At 40.7% G+C, this 20,741-nt stretch overlaps 2 long non-coding RNA genes across 2 annotated transcripts; both read right to left on the reverse strand.

Moving 5' to 3' along the window:
- Positions 1-1,796: 1,796 nt before the first annotated feature.
- On the reverse strand, positions 1,797-19,603 carry LOC143706700 (uncharacterized). The gene is made up of 3 exons (XR_013193016.1): positions 19,520-19,603; positions 3,354-3,436; positions 1,797-3,246 (listed from the first exon to the last, which is right to left on the reverse strand). It is a non-coding gene; the product is annotated as an uncharacterized LOC143706700 (long non-coding RNA).
- LOC143706701 (uncharacterized) lies at positions 15,760-16,858 on the reverse strand. The gene is made up of 2 exons (XR_013193017.1): positions 16,818-16,858; positions 15,760-16,252 (listed from the first exon to the last, which is right to left on the reverse strand). It is a non-coding gene; the product is annotated as an uncharacterized LOC143706701 (long non-coding RNA).
- Positions 19,604-20,741: the final 1,138 nt, after the last annotated feature.

Below are 20,741 nucleotides of genomic sequence, written 5' to 3' on the forward strand. Positions count from 1 at the left end.
TAAGAAAGGTGTACAGGTGATGACCAGGGAGAATTATGGGAAAAGTAGTGAGTAAAGGAAACAGGCATGGTAACTGGTGAATGGGGATCCTGACAGCTTAAGTGAAGTTTATCAAGTAAAAAGTTATATAATCACTTCATTATCTCACATTATTTATAATTAACAATTAGACACGTTTTTTTCCCCCTTCAGATCTATTCATTTGTTAAAAGACAAGACAATGTTAGTTCAGGTTTCAAAATGTCATGTGGTGCGTCTACTCAAAAGCACAATCATGATAGTGAATTAATAGTTTACTATATTTTTTAAATAATTATGTACAATTGAAAAATATATATATTAAAAAACATTTATTTTAAAATAATATTTAGGAGGTGTACAGGCATGTACACATGAAAATGTGTTAATACTTTTTGCTTGATGGTTAAATTTCTGGGGTTATTTAAAAAAAATCTTTGAAAAGTACTAGAAACGTTTTTCTAATGAAATAACTTGTGTTTGAAACTGGATTTTTACTTTATCATGGATGCTCTTATGTAAACAGAGATCATTCATGCATCGTATATATCCACATATTACATAATATGTTTAAAGTTTAAATATTTAAAGTAAACACCTTAAGAAAGTTTATTCAGACACTTCGGTTTCCATGATCTTACACAAGAATTAGCACTAGAGTGCAATATGTTCACCAGCTCTCCTTGAGTGGTGACTTGAGTCCTCTAGTATATCCATCTCCTTTTGTCTGCTTTTTTCCCTCTTTGGACAGAAAGTACCCTAGTGTGAGGGACTGTGAAGAACGAATAGAAGGAAAGAAACAAACTCAGCTCACAGAATGTGTCAAGGCCCATAACTCTGAGCTCTCTTCAAATCACAATTTAACAGGCACGATGAGATTTAGAATCTCTTTTCTCTTGTAAGGAACAAGGCCTGCAGCAGGGTTATTTTTCTCCTCTCAACAGATCTACCACAGTATGGAGAGCGCTGGTATGTGTGAGTGCGAGATGTATAGTGCAAGAAAGCGAGAAAGAAATGAAAGAGTTAGTTAAGGGGGGCAGTTAGTGCCAGCTTTCGGTGGCCTTTTTATAACATGATTTACAATTTCTCAATGTAATGTATTAAAACGTTGACAGAGCAAAAGGGATTCACAAGATGCTGCATTAGAAACTCAATTTCTATGATGAATTGCCTGGGGCTACTGAATCGCAAAATGTTCTCCCCCTCCACCTTTTTCCACTCCCCCTTCCACTGCACTGAAGTTTTTGTCCAAATCTTCTTAAACCTCTCTCTTAATCTGATCAGTTGAATGTAAGGGGGTGAAAGGATTTCTGGACTAAAAAAAGCATTTTTTTTTCCCATCTTGTGTTCAGTATTTCCAAATGCTGGGTCAGTAATATTCAAAAATTGCTTAGTCCTGTGCTGCCAGTTGGCTCACTCCAATCCTTTCTCCTCCACACTTGTATTAACTAAGGGGTTCAAGGCTTCTTTTAAATGCTCATTGTGACAAGAATGGGTGCAATTTTAAACTGTTGAAATGTGTTAGTTCAGTGCATTCTTACATTTTTTTCCCCCACCCTAATTATACCCTAATGCTATGAAATTTCTTTTCAAAATGGAGAATGTTTTGGAAATATTTGTTCGTGGAATAACTAAGGGGACAAAGATGTCACAGTTTCCCTTGAAGCAGTACACAAAATAATGACCTCAAATTGGTTATTGGTGTGTAGAGGGATTTAGGCAAAATTTCCTCAGAAGTGCAGACAGTAGGAATGGCTGTTTCAGCCCTGCGTCACAGTATCACAGTGGGAATGTGGGAGCTTGGGCAGAATGGATCATTTCAGTCTAAAAAGCTTGCTTGGCCAGCATCAGCTACTTTAGCCTATTTTTATACGAGTAGGAATTGGACAAATGTGTTCCATAGCTTGCATAGATGGATGTTTCAGGGGTTTGTTTGCATATGATGGGAAGCCAGATGTACCGGACTCTTTTGAAGTAAGAGTAAAACACCTTCCCATTTATTGATTATTGTAAGTCACGGCCCGTTCGATAATCTTCAGTAATCTGCAATGGGATGTTTTAAACGTTTAAGGACATTAACAATTGGCCATTTTAAGTATATATTGTGTTAATTAAAAAAACTTAAATGCATGAAGCCCTCTATCTGTAAATACTACACTATACTCCAGGGAAAGAAATTTCAATCAGAGTTCAGAAACACTTAGCACTGTTTAACAAATAATTACAAATGAAAATGAAAATGAATACAGTACATATAAAATTAATAAATATTTAAGAGTATAGTATATAGAATATATAAAGAAATCTAAATAAATAATTATTTAAATAAAATAAACTATAAATGTTACAAAAAATGTATAGGCCCAACAATATAGTGTTTGGTGCCTAAATGTTTGGTGAATTTTAAAGACTACACAATTCACATCACAAAACACATTTTGCTTGGCACGTATATCTTGTATATTCTTCAACTTGTACAGTATGTAGTTTTAGTCATATCAGTTCTAAATTAATGGAATAAGTGAACTTACTGCAAAATATTGTAGAATTAGGTTGGATGTATGGCTTTTGATCCATATTTAGGTTTCCATACACCAGTTTAGAACCACTCTAACTTAAAATAAATAAGGTTTAATTTAGTAGTCTAGCTAGGTAGGGGACTAGCGTGGTCTTTCTGGTGAGATTAAAGGTCTCTTAAAATGAAAATTCTGTATTTTCTTGTTGTTCCAAACTTGTATGAATTTCTTTCTTCTGTGAAACACAAAGAAGACATTTTGAAAAATGTCTTATTTTAGCCTATATAATGAAATTCAATAGGGTCCAATGTTGTATAGACCACGACATTCTTCATAATATCTTGTCGTGTGTTCTGCAGAAGAAAGAAATGCATGAAGGTCTGGAAAAAGTAGATGAGTAAATAACTATCCCTTTACATCTGGTTAAGCTATTGAGGAAGCCTGGTGGAAAATACTAGAACACCAAAATCCCTTTCAGCAGGGCCCTCATTCAGAGAAGCCAAACATAAAATGTCCTCCAATCAGATCACAGGAGAAAAAAAGAAGACATATAAATGGAGAATCCAACCCTGCAGATAAAAACAATAAATACAAGCACAATAGAGTTTCCCAACATTCATGGAGAGTTTGGTTCAGTGTTCCTATATCTTGGCCTCTGTTCGGCATGGATGATGATGCCATACTGTGTGATTGTTCCTCTTTGTCCATTGTTCTGTGTGATTTACAACATGCACACAATACCATGATATTACTTGCGGTTTACACTGGCTGAATGTGGTGTGAACATGACGTGAATGCGCTTAAAGAAGATCAGCTCACCCTTTTGTGTGCGGTCTTGATGGGAATAGACAGCCTTGAAGCTGTCAGCCCAATAAAGAAGCCATTCCAGCCCTGCCTCGACACTGGGTGGGGATTCAAAGGAGGAGAGGGGGGGGGTTTGGGGGTTTGGGGGTTTGGGGGGGGGGGGGGGGGGGGGCAGATTTAGTTCACTGCTGTTTCCTTCCCACAAAAAGCTCCTGCATTAAAGAAAATCCAAATATTTGAGTATTACCAGAGGATGATAATGTAAAATCAACTTAAAATTGCCACAATACGATGTGTGACAGTTTTGCCATAATGCGCCTCTTGGGATTAGTCATTCATTAAACAGGTTTGCCATGCAAAGCTACTGTCAGATATTTGTCTGGAATTAGAGGGGAATGAAAGAAAAAACAACCAAAAAGATCCTCAGAACAATTAACGTCACCCGCCTCATTAGAAAAAGACCAACTTAATCTTTAAGCACGAGTTTCCTTGTTTGGATTTCATGCTGAGATTTCCAGCTCTCTTTGTCAGAACAAAACAAAAGAATGGCTAAAACAAAAGCTTGAGTAAACAAATGTTCAGATTTGTCTAAAAAGAAATCAGCGCTGTGTATATCAGGCATGATATTGTCTCAAAAACGCATACTAGACAATAACACAATGAATATTCATTCCTGTAGCATTTTATGCCTGTATAGTGATGCTGTTGACATGCATGTCTACAATTCAGAGTGAAGTGGGAAAATGATTTTTTTAGAACTATTTCAGCTATTTCCTGCAGTGTACTTTAGTCTGCTTTACTTTAACCAACATTGCTTGGTATTATAATGTGATGATAACATTTATATGTCACATTAGAATATCTGTCTGTCTGCCTGCCTGCATGTCTGTCTGTCCGTCCATTCATAAAGACTGCCCAACAATAAAGGAATGATAGTAGCTATAAATGGATTAAAGCATTACAAAAGATGTATGAAAATGATTATCAATGATGCTGTTCTCGGCACTCTAACGGCAGGTTTATCTTTGGCTCAGATCTCAAGCCAAAGTTGGTTGCCTTGCATAAATGTCACTTTTGTTGAAAAGCTGTGAAAGTGTTCTTGTCAAAACTTTACCAGATTATATTTGAATTCAAGATCTCTTGAATGACCAAACAGGTACTTGTTTCATGATCATAGCTCTTTCAACCTTGAATCTATTTTTAATATCAAATACTCAACCCATTCTCACTCCCAAGGCGTCAACAACTGAAGCATGGTCAAGCGCCCGAGGCGTCACATAGCAGACGCGGAAGGCGCCCCTTGGCGTCACTCTGTGGCGCATTAGGAACTCCATTGCTTTCAATGGGAAACCTGTGGCGGCAATAACAGACACGAATTTTATCAGTAGGAAATAGCGTTGAAGAAGTCTCATTCCGAACACATCGCGATGTTTGGCATCAGGTCACGTGTGCCAGATGTTGGTAAGTAGTCGTAAATACGCTGTCCAAATAATCTTTGCTATATGTCTTTTCTGTTTGTCAATATTAATCAGATTAGCTCTCTCGTGTTCAGTCACTGCATTATGTCTGTCATCTCCACGGAGGCTTTGCGTTTCATTGGTTTCTAATTCGAAACACATTACTAAACTAACGTGATTAAACACTGTCTGTCACTTGACGTGCTATAACTTAGGCCTAGACCTTCAATCAGTTAATCATATATGAAATAAATATTCATATCAGGTTCAAAGTAGTAATTAGTTCCAAAGTGGTATTTGTAGTAGAAGCGCAGTAAGCACAACACTTACCATGCTTTTACCACAGTATTTGCAGTTTTAATGTCCCATTTGTTGTAAATGCACAGTAACCACAACACTTACCATGCTTTTACCACAGTATTTGCAGTTAGCCTGTTATCAAACATTTATCAATCATTTGTTGTTTCTTAAACCTTTTCTTACAAAACCCACAGCCCAATCAATACAAACATAGTCTCTAAGTCTTAATAATTCACAAGATTTGACAAGTTCTCAAATTCATATGATGTTATACATATTTGTATGCTCGTACATAATCCTGCAGCTTTTACTCCTAGTGCTGTCATTGGCTACTGCCTCAATTCCTGTACATATTTATTGCGATATTTTCAAATCAGTTGCGGATGCCCCACACACTCTCAGAAAGTTTATATTAATTGCATTCTATTATTTAAAATTATTACAAATTGGAACCTGTCTGTTCATGTTCCAATGATACATGATGTCTCCCCACACCTCATGACCTACCTCTGTCTGTTTGCAAGAGTGGAAAAGCTAATCACGACATCAGATACTCGATTATTTTGTCATGATCAGATCAGTTACACTGCTCATAACGTCCTGGTTGCGTATGCAACCCACCATTCCCTGAAGGAGGGAACGGAGGACGTAGTCGACGGTCGACTGAATGGGGATCGCGCTAGAGAGCCTATCATCTTCGATTACTATTGAACGAGCCAATGGAATTTGGCGTGCGTGATTTGCATCACACACTCCGCCCCCGCGGCGCGGGTATAAATACGGAAGTGGATGCACGCACTAGTTGCTTTTCGCTGAGGAGCCGAGAGTAACCCGGGGTCAGCGGTGGTCCAGCGGTAGTGGCAAGGGGACTACGTCCTCCGTTCCCTCCTTCAGGGAACGGTGGGTTGCATACGCAACCAGGGCGTTCCCTTTCAGTCGATAACGTCAGACGTAGTCGACGGTCGACTGAATGGGGATAACCTTTGAAAACGCCAATAACGCTGCCACCTTCCAGTGCCTAAACCAAAGCCTCCTGATGCCCCCGCAAATTTAAGGTGGGGAAGGACAGGGCTTAGGCCAGGGAAGTCACTGCTGTTCCTACAGGACCACTGGGAAAGCGTTCCCCGTACATTGGAAGGAAGGGACGCTGCGGAAGCCACATCCAACCCAGAGGGAGGTAACGTGGAGAATACACATATGAACTGGGCGGAAACCGGGCAGTCTAACATATGGAATGTCACTGGGGTGGCTCCAGCCTAAGACGGGGGGAGACACACCGACAGTGACGGCAGAGAGACTCTGCCGAGGGAAGACACGGGCTCGCCGCAGGGAGCCGTATCATGGAAGAATACACATATGGGGTCGCCGTAGGGACCGCAACATATGGACCCAGCCTAACACAGGTTCCACACTGCTTACGAGTGGTAGGCCTAACACCAGACGTTCCGCACGTCCGACGTCGGAGGGGTGTGGAGGAACTCAACAGGGTTCAATTTTAAGGGAACTCAACTGGAGTAGAAAGGCGCACGTATCCAGTCCATAGGAGGGGAATTGCGCAGCAAGCCGACACTTGAACCGGGCTCACGGTGAAACTGGCTTCATAAGAAGGGAGCCCACAGGAAGCAGCGGTTCAACTAGGTGTCGTCCAGCCCCCAACTCTAGAATCTGTTTAGCAAGGCATATCGTCAACGCCCAGGCAGAGCACTTTACACTCATCATAGAGGAGCTCAACACCTAAGTGGACATGTTGCATCTCGGATTTTTACCGAAATGAAGGCAAGCACTAAGTGCAACTTTGCATGGAAACAGCCTTCCCTCTCTGCTGAATTTCAACAGATATTTGTAGAGCTGGTCTGAGGTCTTTGGCTTGCGTTCTGTACACGTCCAAGCGAACGGACAGAGAAGCCAGGGCTGGATCTGCCTCCTCCAGGGCAGCGCTTGCAGGCTCACCACCTGCTCCTATTACGGGAGAGGTAGGAACCCTGGGCACAATCCGAGCCGGGGTCTCAGCTTGTGAGAGTTAACCGGCCCGGACTCCAGGCACAATACGTTGACCGAAAGCGAGCAAGTCCCTACCCTCTAGTAGAGACCACGCGAGCAGGAGAACTGATATAACAGAATTTTTAACTCACTGCCTGCAGTGGCTCAGGGGCGGTCTCTGCAGTGCAGTCGCACCAGGGACAAGGCCCAAGAGGATAAAGAGGGACGCAAGGATTTACAAGACCTTGCTCCTCAGGAACCTGGCGATCAGAACGTGCTTCTGCACACTTCTGCAACACGATGAGCGTCGTTTAAACACCGAGGCAACATCATTTTTAGGGTGAAGGAAAACAGCCTACTCCAACCCATTTTGAGAGAGCACTGAAGTGATCGAAAGCTTTCAGGATCTCCTCTGGAGAGAAGACGCACTCAACGACTAGGTTCCACTTCTAAAGGCGTAAGCACGCTACCCATTTCTAGGGGGTGCTCGCAGAAGTGATGGTAACTATCACATGTCCCTGTGATAGCCACCTGAACCTCCGCGTTCAGATGTAAGACCGCCCGGAATCTCCGGGGGAAGAACGCGGGTGCCATCGTGCCCCGTCCCTGAAAGAGTTTTCAGGGGAAGTCAGGAAGGCTGTCGATGGGAACCAGGTCTAGTTGGGCCAATAAGGGGCAACTATGAAGACCTGTTCCTCTCCTGACTTGGCACGTAGGTGCAAGCGACGGGCGCAAAAAGACAGGAGCATTGCTCAACACAACATGTGAAGATCACTGGGCTTCAGGAGCATTTTCTGCTCAGCACTTGAGTGTGATAAGTTCACTGAGCATCAGGAGCATTCCTGCTCAACACCTGAGTGTGATAAACTCACTGAGCTTCAGGAGCATTTCTGCTCAACACTTGAGTGCGAAGAACTTCACTGAGCAACAGGAGCATTTCTGCTCAGCACTGTGTGTGATGAATTCACTGAGCTACAGGAGCATTCCTGCTCAACACCTGAGTGTGATACACTCACTGAGCTTCAGGAGCACTTCTGCTCAACACTTGAGTGCGAAGAACTTCACTGAGCAACAGGAGCATTTCTGCTCAGCACTGCGTGTGATGAATTCACTGAGCTACAGGAGTATTTCTGCTCAACACCTGAGTGTGATGAACTCACTGAGCTACAGGAGCATTGCTGCTCAACACCTGAGTGCGATGAACTTCACTGAGTTTCAGGAGCATTTTTGCTCAACCTGAGGTGAGATAAATTCACTGACTTGAGCAGGCGCAAGGCGACCATGAGTCGCAGTCGCTTTTAGAAGGCTCACTGGGGTTAAACGCATTTCTGCGGGCCCCTGGGGCAGCTGAGAGCCAGTGTTTGTCCAAGGGTAGTCCGCTCGGTTTATACAAACACTGGCAGGAAGTCGAAACCGGAGGGGCAACTGAGCGGCCCCGGAATGGTCATGACCCAGCTGGACCCTGGGGATGGAGTCTCCACTTGCCCTGGCTATAATTGTCGTGAGGCTCGATGGCGGCACGATTGAGTAGAGCGGGAAGAGTGGAACAAAGCGTCCTCAGAAGCTTCTGACTCCAAGGAGGAGGTGACGGGTGAGTTGTGACATGTAAGGGAAGCTTGCGCAACGGTCACAATGTCTAACAACTCGAGGCACGAATGCCCGTGTAGTCGAGGGTCGCCCAGGCCCCCGTTAAAACACGCCCTTTGTACATGGCTCTTCTATTGAAGAGGGTTTGGCAGCAGACCGGGATGAACTATAGTCACACAGGGTGAGCTGCTCTGCCATGGTCACCTCGGGACTCGATCATGAAGCTAGCGCTGAAGCGGTCACATATGGAGGAAGCCAATGGCTGCAACTACCATATACCCCAGGAGCCTCTGAAAGTTCTTTCAGTAGGACCCTTCCTCACTTCAAAACACCAGCTGAACATGTTCTCATTGGAGAGACGTGTTAGACCGAGTCCATCTCCAAAACTGAAAAAGAGATACTCAGCCCGTGGGCGAGATTACTCTCTTCCAGTTGACCTGAAGACCCAACGGGCTCTGGAGCACTCGAAGGGAAGGACACTGTACTGATACTCCACCCTTACACGCAACACACAGGATGGCCTGCGGTGCGGAAGGTAGAGATCTGAAGCACATGTCTTTCAGGTCGGAGCTGCAGACCAATCTTGGTCCCAGATGGTCACGACCCACCACCTAGTAGCACGAAGAAAGAGTTTACAACTGGCCTTCGTAACGGCTGGAGGAGCGGCTATATCAAATCCTTCGCCAGCAGGATAAGATAAGCACGTACAAGTCAGGAGCATTGCTCAACACTCGGTGTGATGAATATCACTGAATTATCAGGAGCACGTCTGCTCAACACCTAATGTGATGATTATCACTGGCTTGAGCGGGGTAGCCGAGCCTGAGGTGGGGCAGCAAAGTAGAGATAGTGGTGTTAGTGTGCAGTGCAACACTTACCTGTCTCCACTAGCGGCAGGGGGACGTGAGAAGCGGATGACTGGGTCCTCGAACGCCCCCAGCTGCCTGCTGGCGACCAAGGGAAGCTGGGGGATGTAAGGCTATTACAGGGTCACACCCGCCGACTGGTCCCTTGGGACTCAGGAATAGAAAATTTGCTCTTTTTCTGAATATGTGGGTACCGCTGACCCCGTTTTTATAGGGGCCAGCGGTGGAACAAACACACACATAAAAAAAAAACTCTAGCCGGCCCTCCAACCAGCCAGAGGGAGTGGATCGGCGACCACTCCACGAGCAACTCCTCCATCCCTGAGAGCCCGTCCAGGTACAGCGTTTTCTTTTGCGCTGATGCTTACCACCTGGCTTGGCAGCGCCTGGAGCAGGCTGGGCGCCCCTTCCGCGGCCGGCTCCACGCCGGAACCTGGATTAAGGCTGCTGCGGTGGTCCGGCGGGAGCTGAGGCGGCTGCGGGCGGACGTCCCTCCGAGGCAGGATGTGCCGGATGGCCTCCGTCTGTTTCTGGGCTGTAGAGAACTGTTGGGCAAAGTTCTCCACAGCGTCGCCGAATAACCCAACCTGGGAAATGGGAGAATCCAGGAACCGAACCTTGTCCGCTTCTCTCATATCGGCCAGGTTGAGCCAGAGATGGCGCTCCTGGACCACAAGCGTGGACATCGCCGAACCGACCGCGCGAGCTGCCACCTTCGTCGCCCGGAGGGCGAGGTCAGTTGCAGTGCGGAGCTCACCCATGAGCTCACGGTCCGGACTACCCTCGTGCATGTTCATGAGTGCCTGGGCCTGGTGGACCTGGTGGACCTGGCCTTTTTCAGCATAGCTGACATTTCTGGATCTGGCTCGGGCAACACTGGTCTCCCAGAGGGAGGCAGTGCAGCCGAGTCGTCATCTCCAGAGTTCAGCTCCCCCTCCGATGCTGCGATTGACATAGTATCCCCTGGAGGGGCCCCAAATGACACGGCTGGCCTGTCCATTACAGAGGGACCAGCGGGATCAATGGGGAGCTCCACCGGTTGCGGTGTGAAAGAGGAGTGAGGTATCCACGGGGCCTGGCCGGGCGGATTACCCCTCACTGTGATCCTCAGATCACCCAGCTTGGACGGCACCCCATTCCTTCTCTGGGAAGGTAACCCAGAGGAAGAACAAGGGCGGGGCCCAGAGGTGGGGACTGCACCAACGCTTTTGACGAAGGCGAGTCTAGATCTCAACACCGAGATGGCCATGTTCCCGCAGTGAGAACATGACTCATCCACGAAAGCTGCCTCGGCATGCTGTAAGCCCAAAGATGCGACACAGCTTTCGTGACCGTCAGAGGGGGACAATGCCAGACCGCACCCAGAAACCCACGGATGGAATGGCATCTTGAAAAAGACGCACTCACACCCGTGTTGCTCTTTTAGGAAATGGGACCGTCACCAGTGCCGGAGCACACAGGGAATGACCGCGGCAAACACTGAATAGTCTTTCAACCAACAGTGAAGCACTCACTAGTGAGTCTCAGTGAATCTTGCCGTGATCAGCCCTTCCCAGGTAAAGATCCTACAATATTTCAATCAGTATTTACTCATCAAATGCTCTCTCCTGAATCGTATGGTAAAATAACTTATTTATAACTGTCTTCATTTCTATGTTTTAAGAACAATAGTAATTGCACATAGAGTAAGTAGAGACTTTTTTTGTTTTATAGCAGAGAAGGAAGACCAGTCGTTATATCAACGCAAGCTAATCGAATGAATCCTTTGTTTCGGTGAGGAAGGAACATCCGGTGCCCAAAGACAGAAAGGTGCGCGTGGCCATTGGTATGTCTTGTATTGAAATAATGCTGTAATATGTAGGCTAGTACATCATTTGATGTTGACAAATTTACATTGTACAGTTTATCACTTGGTTATTGACCAAGCAAAGCTCTTGAAACAAGTGACAGAAGAGTATGTTGTCTTGAAAGAAATCAAGCATCACTGGCAAAGGCTCAAAAGAGACCATGCCTTTCTAAAATATATTTTAAAACAGGTTGCTGTTGATATGGGTAAAACAGTTTTTTTTTCAGTACTTAACTTATATTACAGGTGAAACTCGAAAAACTAGAATATTGTGCAAAAGTTCATTTATTTCAGAAAATTCAGCTTAAAAGGTGAAACTAATATATTATATAGACTCATTCATGACATGCAAAGTGAGATATTTCAAGCCTTTATTTGTTATAATTTTGATGATTATGGCTTACAGCTATGAAAACCTTTTCACAATATTCTAATTTTGGGGTTTTCATAGCTGTAAGCCATAATCATCCAAATTGTAACAAATAAAGTCTTGAAATATCTCACTTTACATGTAATTAGTCTGTATAATATATTAGTTTCACCTTTAAAGTTGAATTACTGAAATAAATTTTTGCACAATACATTTTTTTTTGCTAAAAAAAAACTTTTGCACGATATTCAAATTTTTCAAGTTTCACCTGTATGTGCTGCAATTTTATATATATATAATACTTCAATGTGTATAATATAATGTACTGACTGCTGCTTTGTAAATTTAAATAAGGAACAGGCAACTCAGGCCCTTTTGCGTTCTCCTTTTTGAGGTAGAGAGTTTACCTCCAACCCTAATTGAGCACATCTGAACATTTTAACCAAAGTCTTCAGGTTTACTTGTAGACATAGGCAGGAGGGTTTGAGGTTGGAGATAAATCTGCAGGACAGTGGAAGCTGAGGGCCAGAGTAGCCCACCACTGCTTTAAATAACACACAACAGAAGCTGACCTGACTGTCCATTAAACAACTTAATTTGAATTGTTTGTTTTACTTTCAGACCAGGACTGGAGAACGCCTGACGATGGGATGTTGAGACTTTTCCTCTGGTTGAGAAAAAGCTACACCACATCAGTGATCACATCTTCTGTTCATCAGTTATACTGTAGGGTACAACTGAACAAACTGTTTAGATGAGGAAGAAGAACATGAACACGATAGAGACGTACAGGGAAGAGCAAGAAACCAGTTTATCTGTGATAATGAATCATTATTTTCCAACACAATATCAAATCTGTTTTCTGTATCATAGGTGACTGAATCTGATTCTCTGGCACTCATTTGTGTGGCTTCAGCAGTTGTGAATGGATTAATGTGATGTTAATGTATTTTTGAAGACCCATTTTTATTTATCTTGAATCTCATTTGTCTTTATTCTACTTTATCAACTTTATGCTGTGTCCTCCAATAAAGTATTGTGGATATGAAATATGGTGAATATTGTGTATTGAAAGTGGTGTTTGGTACAGTAAATGTAATGTAATTTTATTTGAGAAATTTTAATTTCTTTTGAGTTTAGTTCATAATTTAAAAATAAACAGGACATAAACATTATTGATCTAGTTAATGATATTTGGGACAACAATGCACTAAAAGTTGCACATACTTGCATGTTGTGAGAAGTATACCAATTTTCAGTGAAATAAAGGGAAGGTATATGAATAACAAGAGGCTGCAGTGGGTTATATTACTACAAACACTTCAATCATAATTGAAGATGATCCATGTTGATCATTCTAGTACATCTACTGCATTTAGTATGAAAGCATATATATATTACTGATGTCAGGCATATAAGAAGCAATCAGAGGGGGTGAAATAGAAATGTTAGCACTGTTTCTTTGTTGTTTTACTAAATAGTGCATTATCCTTGTGTAATAGTAAAGAGTAAATATATAAATTGATTTTTGTTTACTGCCAACACTGGAAATTGGATAATGACAAGTTGTTGCAGGTTCATCCATTATATTTATTGGTGTTCATACAAAAAAAGTAAATAATATTAATTATTATAATTGTTATATATTACAGCATTTCTTTAAAATATTTCCATAATACACATTTCAAATGGGTGTAACTTAAAGTCTGGTTAGTGCAAGGGTAGGCAAGTTCGGTCCTAGAGAACCGCTGTCCTGCAGAATTTAGTTCCAACCCTTATCAAAAACACCTGAAGAAGCTAATCAATGTCTTCAGGATTACTAAGGCTATAGGCAGGTGAGGTTTTTTTCAGTGTTGGAGCCAAACTCTGCAGGACAGCGGCTCTCTAGGACCGAACTTGCATACCCCCGGGTTAGTGTATCAAAGAGAAAATCGGCAGGATGCTTATGCTATGTTTACTAAATAATGTTGGGCACAGTTTTCAGACATATATGGAAAGCTGGCATGAAGGTTTTTTAAAAGTGCTCACAGTAAAATATCACATTTCTGTCACAATGATGAGTCTCAAAATCCAAGTGCAAGTGAAACAGTTTATTGACGACGGACAAGACAGGGAAACTCAAAAAACCACGTTTACAGGCGGGCGACCTGGAAGACACAACACGAGAGGAGAGGAACTGGACTAGAGATCAGAAAGGATACAGGACAGCGACAGGAACACTCTCCCGGATGATCCCTCAGCAAACTGGATGTTCCGTGGAAAACAGGCAGAGCCCGCAAGGAACTAGGACACAGGTACTGGGTGACAGAATACAAAAACATGAACAACGAACCGACACCCTGCATGAAAACCTCCAGCTAGATAAAGGCAGCTAACAAGTAGTAGATTAGTTGCAGCTGACGGCAGTTAGCGTAATCAGCCGGTGCTAAGCAACAAACAAGCACTACACACACACACAACCCCACACCCAAAAACACACCAACAGATATACAAAACGAACACATGGATCGATGAACCGTGACAATTTCAGTCTGTCATAAAGGCAGTTTATGTCATAAAGGTTTGCACAATGAACATTTAGATATCCAGTTGTCCATTAAATATATTATTTATTTAAAATGTATTGTTTCATTGCTAAATGTTTTAAACTACATTACCCACATCTCTTTCATTCTATCAATGGAACAGGAAACGTGGTGCTGTCGTTCATTGAGATGTGCAGAAATGCTAAGGGTTAGGGTTCGGATCTCGATAAATGAGTAATTTCTCACAACATAGAGACATTTTATAGTTAACTTATTGTATAACTAACGTGATAATAACACCAAAACATACTTTGTAACATGAAGCGCCGTTTTATATGGGTTAAAAGATAGTCCAATCACAGCAAGTTCTGCGATAAAGTCACAGCCAATGACAACCCAGCTGAACAGATGCGTCACACTTACTTGCCCATGTATGGTAAATGATGACAGATCTCTTCTGGTTCCGGCTGCAGGGATAGATTTAATATTTGGCCTGTTAAATATGTATTCCTTCTAATTAAATAATAAAACTCACATTTAAAAACAAAAGACTCCCATGTGTGCTTACCATCCAAAAACGAGTTCACACGATCAATGACACAAATTAGTTTTTTTGATTATTTGACTCATGCATAAATAAATACATTTGAAAGAGAAACTTTTTTTTTCCAAAGCGATGGCCTACAGCAGGAGTAGTTTTGCAGTATTTTAATTAAAGATAATTACATGTACTAAATGGTTTCTAACATTTACAGTGTATATATCAAAGGTATAACCTTAATCACTTCTTTATGCCATCCTCCACCATCTGAACTCTTGGAATTCAAATAAATGTAACAAAAGCATAATGAATGCACACAATTTAGATTGTAAATACTGAATTCCAATATTTAAAGTGTTTAAAGAAAAATGTAGAGCCAAAACTAGCTACTGCACAACTGTATAAATATCAGTTAATTATATACAAAAAATAGCCAGATACAGAGGCAATCTATTACAGTTACACATACAGTAACATTAAAAAAAATCACTATGAAGTAATATTTTTGACAAACCAAGAGATGAGATTCAACTTTGTTATGTGAAAATATGTTTGTTTCTTCCTCCCTTTAAAGAACAAATAGGCAGAAACTTAAGCACAACATTTTACATTCTCAACTTTAGTTTTATATCCTTGTGATTATTGTTCACTTTTATTAAATGAACTAAATGAAAGGCAACTTAAAATAGTTAATGATTATAAATGTCAGCAAGAAAATGTTTCTATAAAATACATTCACGGGTATATTACATTTACATTAACCAGGCAGTGATACCAGATAGATTCTAATGATGCAATTATGGTGGATATTTACTACCACTGTAATAAAAGGTTTAATGAAGCTAAATGCAAGACATTAAGTCCATCTAAATGTAAAGGTAACAAACTCACAGAATAATGTCCAGTTGTCAAGTGTCTCATTTCTGTAATACTCTTTCAGCACCAAACAGAATTCCATAAATATTTATTATTTTCAAAAGGTTTTCCTGAACACTCTCAATATCTTCAATTGTTCGGACAAACACCTGCTATATACACTTGCAGAAATATACATTTGACTACTGCACCATGAAGTCGCTGCATGACTAGAACTAATGGATGTCAATCAATATGTCGTTTACCAAAACTCCTGATGAGCACTGACGCTTGTTTGATAAAGGCATTAGGCAGACATCAAGTACACATCCTACGCATGCCCACACAACACCGCACAAAGACAGTAATGAAGTGGACACCACCAGGAGGATCAGGAGACAGGGAAGACCAAGGAAGACATGGAGACAGATGTTTCACGAACACCTGAAGAATGTCAGTGTCCCATGGGAAGATGTGGAGAACTAGTCCACGGATCGAATACGTTGGAGGACACTTGTTGCCCAATGTGCCCAGCACAGGACTTGATGATGATGTTGTGAGATTATCCATAACTGTGGGATATTTTTCTGTAAAGAGGTTGAATAATTAAATGTTAAATGCATTTATGTAATAAGTTTACTGATATGTGGGCATGATTAAAAGTATGTCATTAATAGCAAGCAAAAATCACATGATTTACATGCAAATGGGACAGTTATCAGCAGTGTAACTGATCTGATCATGACAAAATAATAGAGTATCTGATGTCGTGTGACAAGTCAGATTAGCTTTTCCACTCTTGCAAACAGACAGAGGTAGGTCATGAGGTGTGGAGAGACATCATGTATCATTGGAACATGAACAGACAGGGTAAAATTTGTAATAATTTTAAATAATACAATGCAATTAATATAAACTTTCTGACAGTGTGTGGGGCATCCGCAACTGATTTGCAAATATCGCAATGCACTAGGATGACAGCACCCAATGACAGCACTAGGAGTAAAAAGAACTTGTTAAATCTTGTGAATTATTAAGACTTAGAGACTATGTTTGTATTGATTGGGCTATGGGTTTTGTAAGAGAAGGTTTAAGAAACAACAAATGATTGATAAAATGTTTGATAACAGGTTAAAACCAACACATACATACCATTGTGAATATTTGCCTTTGTAGCTTTTCGTCTCCTGTTTACTTCTCAAACAATAATGAGCTGACTGAGTCCGAAAGGCCCTTTTGGTCTTTTCAGCTGAAAAAAGAGAAAATAAAATATCATTATGTATAATATATAGGATTATTTAAAGGGAAAATTACAGATTTACCTTACAATTTTGGGATTTTAAATTATTAGGCATTAAAAGCATGGTAGGTGTTGTGGTTACTATGCATTTAAAACAAATATTACTATAAAACTACCAATACTGAGGTAAAAGCATGGTAAGTTTAGTGGTTACTGTGCATTTACAACAAATGACACATTAAAACTGCAAATACTGTGGTAAAAGCATGGTAAGTGTTGTGCTTACTGCGCTTCTACTACAAATACCACTTTGGAACTAATTACTACTTTGAACCTGATATGAATATTTATTTCATATATGATTAACTGATTGAAGGTCTAGGTCTAAGTTATAGCACGTCACGTGACAGACAGTGTTTAATCACGTTAGTTTAGTAATGTGTTTCGAATTAGAAACCAATGAAACGCAAAGCCTCCGTGGAGATGACAGATATAATGCAGTGACTGAACATGAGAGAGCTAATCTGATTAATTTACTTTACTGTCTATGGTTATTGCCGCCACAGGTTTCCCATTGAAAGCAATGGAGTTCCTAATAGGCCACAGAGTGACGGCAAGGGGCGCCTTCGGCGTCTGCTATGTGACGCATCGGGTGCTTGACCATGCTTCAGTTGTTGACGCCTTGGGAGTGAGAATGGGTTGAAATACTTGTGTGCTTGCACGTGTGCGTGAGTGCACGTGTGTGTGCACGCATGTGAAAGGAGGACCTGTAGAGCTCCCTCTACAGGAGCTTACTGATATTAGAATGTTTTTGGAAATATATCAAACATAAATCTGCAAAAATAATTATTATAATATAAATATAAAAATAAAATGGTAAAAAATGTATGACTGTATATTAATATATTTAATAATCATAATAATCATCATAATAATTGTTATTATTATGGCATTTTAAATGTTTTGTCATTTTCCTACAGTTTATTTAATGCATGTTTTGTGTCTAAAAATGTATGTATGTATATATATATATATATATATATATATATATATATATATATATATATATATATTCATACAACTTGATGGTAGCCTTCCTGATTAGATCTTTATGTAAATCTTATTGGACAGAACATATTGTGTGTGTGTCTGTGTGAGTATGCCACTGGCGGCACTCCCCATTCATTTTGCAGCATGATTGAAAGGGGCACAGATGAAATTTATCCGTCACAATGGCTAATGAAAACCCCTGCCAGATCTGACCAAGACCTTGTTGGCCTTTGCGATAATACAGCTTTGTCCAGGCCACCTCAGTCCTATAAATGTGAGAATTCCTTGCCTTTGGAAGTGTTTTATTTGTCATTCTTTCCAGAATGATAAAGAGATTGGTCTCCAAGGAATGTTTTGTTGCTGCCATAAAGGGAAGGCCATGTCAGCGTTATTATTTTTTTCTTGTGGCAATCTACACATTTTCAGCCCACTTTAATCTGTTTGGCAGCTGGTCAGGTGGGATGTGGCCTTGCCCCTCTGTCACCTCTGCGAGGGTCCCAGAGGTAAATATGAAGCCGCGTCATGGCTTTTCCAGCCAGAGGGAGGACCAAGAGCTGCCGCCGCATACAAATACCCTTTTGATACGCTTTAGGCCTGAAGAGGATGAACTGACGCATTCACTCCACATAAAGGAACTTTTATTTTGTCTGCTTTGAAAAAAAAGTTGTGTAGATGTCAGGTTGCTGACAATTATTTTTATGCCCTTTCCGATAACTTTTCAGATTTGAAGGCCTCAGCTATGATTAGATTTTCTGTTAAAGTCGATCAGTTTAAAAGTTATGTCGTTGTGCATTTAGAAGTCATTTTTCATAACTGACACATCTTAGCTGAAAATACAGGATAGATCTTCCTTTTAGCGAGTGGTATTTGTTTTTCCTCTCTGTGAGCCATTGGATGAATATTAAGTCAGAGTATGCATGCAGTGAGTGCTGTCGGCACATAAATGACATTAATATGAAGGGTCCCCATGGGATGCTCAGGGTCATTAACTCTAATGCCATTTTCTGCTATAAAGGCCCTCCAATTACCCTTCTTTCCTCTCAGCACTACTAAATCGAACAAATAGAAAGAGAAAAAGCCAGAAAAGAATGGTTTATAAAGGCCTCTTTGTCTCAGATTCAGTTTTGACCTTGGTAAAACTGTGGATATGAGGCCAAAACCTTGTCAGGAGGAATGTGCCGCACCGATGACTTGAGTGGTTTTGAGGGGGGCGAGCGTGTGCACAGCATAAGTAGGAGTCGAACGGCATCTGTAGACTAAGCAATGGTTGTGGTGATGAAGACAAGGGGTGGACAGGTCATATAGCCATGTTCTTTGTAAATGGTGCAGCTATTGATTTTTCAGACTCCCTGAGGACAACGGACAAATGGTGGCAGCTTGGCAAAAGTTGTTTCTGTCAGGTGTCTGTGTGTTTAATAATGTGTGCGGATGCTTTAAGGACATATTCCATTGAATACTGTGAAAAAAGTACCTCAGAGTGTCGTTTGTGCTCTTAATTACATTTGAGTGAAAACAACTGTCTTGTGGATTTGTTAATGGGCCCAGTGGGAGACGATTCACTTACCGAGCTTTATTGCTGTGATCGTCAAACACCTCCAGCAGGGTGGACATGTGGTGATTATGTGTTCCCTTTCCAAACTGGTCCACTCTGTAAAGATGTTATAAGGATGATTACCAAAAGACAAACAAACAAATATATATATATATATATATATATATATATATATATATATATATTTTTTTTTATTCCATAGATGTATCTTTCTCAGAGCTGAAAAGGGAAACTTTGTGAAGGTTATCTTTATGTGCAAATCACTGCTTGTTAAAACACAATAAGGCAATTCTGTCATCATTTACTTAGCATCATGTTGTTCAATTCACGTATGACTAAGCAGAATGACCGCCTCAGTAACTATTCACTTTCATTGCTTTTTTTCTATACAATGGAAGTGAACAGTGACAAATCAACAACAACAAAGGTCACATGGGTTTAGAAGAACAGTGAGTAGGGAATGATGGCATGATGGCAAGTAAATGATGGCAAAAAAAACAAAAAACTTAAATACTCCTTTAAATATCAAAGTACTGTATATGGGTCAGTGACATCACAATCATTTTTTTAAATCTGTTTTTCTGTTTGTTACATTTTTATCTATTTATTTTTCGGTCAAAAATGTCAGGGGGATACAACTGTCCTTATATTATAATGAAGAAAAAAAATCCTTATTGAATTTGAATGACATTTTTAAAAAGAAACTATTAAATAGCCTGGCATTATTATTATATAAAAATAAAAAATAAAAAAATAAACGTATTCAAAGGTTGTCATGTTCAACTCCCATAATTCATGATATTTGTAAACAAAATAAAAAAAATTCATATAAATAATTGACCTTAAATTGTATGTAAAACATGTTTTGGAAATAAATTAAAATGTGTACTCTCCCACATATATTCAGGGTGAAAGGAATGTGTTGTTACCTTTTGCTTAAATACATTTTTGAAAATATGCATTTATATTTTTACACAATATATATTTGTCTACCGAGCTTTATTGCTGTGATCGTCAAACACCTCCAGCGGGGTGGACGTGGTGATTGCACAGACAATCTTATATGTCATTGACTGACAATATTTATTTATTGATTTCAGTGACCAGAACACTTGAAATTAGTATGATGAGACTCCATAGATGTCATCCTGTTGTCTAAAATTATTGGCTTCATGCTGTATTGGTCAAAGTTATTGACTGAAGTTGTCTTACAATGGGGACAAATACTGTACAA

This window comes from Siphateles boraxobius, unplaced genomic scaffold, assembly GCF_051911475.1.
Source record: "Siphateles boraxobius isolate OS27281-9 unplaced genomic scaffold, OSU_SipBor_1 41, whole genome shotgun sequence".
Taxonomy (NCBI): domain Eukaryota; kingdom Metazoa; phylum Chordata; class Actinopteri; order Cypriniformes; family Leuciscidae; genus Siphateles; species Siphateles boraxobius.